Raw genomic sequence first — 2,843 nt, 5'->3', positions numbered from 1 at the left:
TAGAACATGCTTCACAACTCCTTGTTCAAGCTCTTGTTCTGTCCAGGCTGGACTATTGCAATGCTCTCTTGGCAGGTTTTCCAGCCACTTCTATCAAACCTCTACAATTAATCCAAAATGCCGCTGCAAGATTCGTCTTTAATGAGCCGAAAAGAACGCATGTCACACCTCTGTTCATCAGTCCTTAACCTGATGACCAGAGGTGTGACTTAACCATCTTCAAGAAACTACTAAAAACACATCTGTTCCACCTTTATTTGACCCTCTAACTCTAACACTTTCTATTCTATTTTAGTTCTACTTTATCTATATATTTTTTTTATTTTTTATTTTACAACAAAAAACAAACAAACACTAGCTTTCTATTTTTTTTCTATTGCGGTGGAGCAGGCAGGAGCGGGTGGGAGGGTGGTCATTTGTGAGCCTCCGGGCATTCAGGGCTAAACTCTGGATCGGGAGCCCCCTCTAGGCTGACCACGGGAACAGGAAGGGGCTCTGGAGGAGCGGACACTTGAGGGCGCTTACGAGGCGTGGGCACTGGAGGGCGCTTTCGAGGAGCGGGCACTGGAGAGCACTCTGGACTGGATTCGGGGACTGGAGCCCTCTCCTCTTCGGTGTGGCACATTCGCCGCGGCATTCTCAGCTCACCCTCAGCCGCGGTGCAGGGGGTGGAGCTCCTCTCCGCGCTCACACTGTCCGCGGCTTTCTCCCTCGTGGCTGGCATTGTCGCCGGCTCTCGCACCTGGTCTGACGGATTGAGCTCCACGTCCGGGGCGATCCTCCACTCAGTCGCTCGGCTTTGCGCTGGCTCGTCATTCGCGGCAGGAATTGGCTCTCCGTTATAGGTGGGCTTGGGCTGATGCTTCGCACCGCAGGGAGATGGTGGGCTGGGCACTGGGTCTGGAGTGGATCTGACGAGATCATGCACGGGGCAGGTGCTGGATGGCGACCCGTTTCTCACCAGAGTCTACTCCACGAAGGCGACGAAATCCTCTCGAGGACCATCTTCGGACGTCGTCCGGGCAGCTGGTGGTGCTTGCTAGCAGCTGGAATAGTCTCGTATGGTCCTCGAGAGATCTATCACCCTGCTCCAGCAGGAGGAGGAGGAATTCCGGGCGGCTGAAGGGATCCATAACAGGAAACACAACGGAAACAAAAACACTGAGAGAAAAACGAGAAAACAAACAGAGGGGAAAGCACGGAGGTAACTGTGTTGGTCTGGTCTTCTGTCACAATTCACTGGGAGGAACGAGGAGACATAATCAATCTAAACGAGGACAGGAACATGACCAAATAAGGCAAAACAGGAACTGAAACACCTCCCATATAGCCTATAGAGGGTATGCACGTGATGTCACCGTCGGCTGGAGTGACTGCATTCCCGTAATTACGAGATTCCAACTTGTAAAAAGCGTTCACGTCCTCGTAGAACTCGTAATTTCCACTTGTGAACTGGGAGTCTGGCAGCGAAACACAGATTTGCAGTTATCATTTATGTCAATATGTTACTTTTTTTGGTAAAATCATACCCTATTGCATTGACAACTCATCAATTAAATATTTACCATCGTATATTCTGCATAACTGGATGCTTTTAAATAAACACTGACAAAAACTATATAAGTTTTTGGGCTGGACGACATGAAAAAACAAAACAAAAAAAACAGGAAACACGATTCCTGGTACGTTTGGTAAGTTGTAAGGAACACTATATTGAGTCCAACAACCTTTACTTTAAACTGATAATTGTTTGTTTTACTGACGTTTTCGCAGTTTCCTCTATTAAATCCATTCATGCAGCAGGCTCTTTTGTCACTCAGTCCGGCTGAGGGGGCGTGTTTCGGCGGGAAAGTGACGTCAATGCATACCCTCTATAGCCTATAGACTATATAGCCTTGGCCTGTACCATTAACAGGTGAGTATGGTCAGTATGATAAATGTTTGTAAATACAAACATACTACAAATATATTACCATGTGTGACAAAAAAAAAAAAAAAAACAGAATTAATCTGAAAGATATGAGAGATATGATATTATATGATTATATGATATTAAAGATAAGATATGATGTTAAACTTATTATCTGGGAACTAAAAATGCCTGGTTTTAGTTAATGCCAAAGAAAATGATAGTCTAACACAGATATGGGCTTTTCACACTTGACATTTTCAACACTTGGTCATTCTAAACCCTGGGAAAAAGGAATTATGGGTTATTTTATTGGTTCAATTTTCACACTGCTCATACTTTACCTGCGATTAACAATTAAGCCTGGGTATTCATACGTTTCAGACTGTACATTGCTAAACCCTGGGTTGTTGTTCATATTTGCATATTTGCAATGTCAGTGTCATTCAGAAATGTTCAGTAGACTTTTTACTTTAAATGAATGGTTATTGTCATGGTGTAAAGAACAGAAACTGCTCTTTGTTAATAATTGGAATCTTTTCTGGGAGCGTCCTAGGCTTTTTCGTGCTTATGGCCTGCACCTCAGCAGAGTCGGAGCAGAACTCCTGTCGGACAACATCTCCAGGACCCTATGCTCCATATGACTAGTAAGCCAATTCTCAAATAACTGCTATGATGGCTTTTGTTCTACCCGCTTAAATGATAGAAGTACTTGCGCTGTCCAATCTATAAAGACTGTTTCTGTTCCCCGAATAGTGAGGTCAAAATATAAATTTAATGCAGGATCTAGAAAAAATCTGATCGTGATTAAACCAGAAAAATGTAAAATAAATGAACAAAAACAATTTTTAAAGTTTGGGCTCCTAAACATTAGATCACTCACACCAAAGGCGGTTATTGTAAACGAAATGATCCCAGATAATAGTTTTGCTAT

The sequence above is a fragment of the Sinocyclocheilus anshuiensis genome, unplaced genomic scaffold (genome assembly GCF_001515605.1).
Source record: "Sinocyclocheilus anshuiensis isolate Anshui unplaced genomic scaffold, SAMN03320099.WGS_v1.1 scaffold1157, whole genome shotgun sequence".
Classification (NCBI taxonomy): domain Eukaryota; kingdom Metazoa; phylum Chordata; class Actinopteri; order Cypriniformes; family Cyprinidae; genus Sinocyclocheilus; species Sinocyclocheilus anshuiensis.
This window is presented reverse-complemented; position numbering follows the sequence as displayed.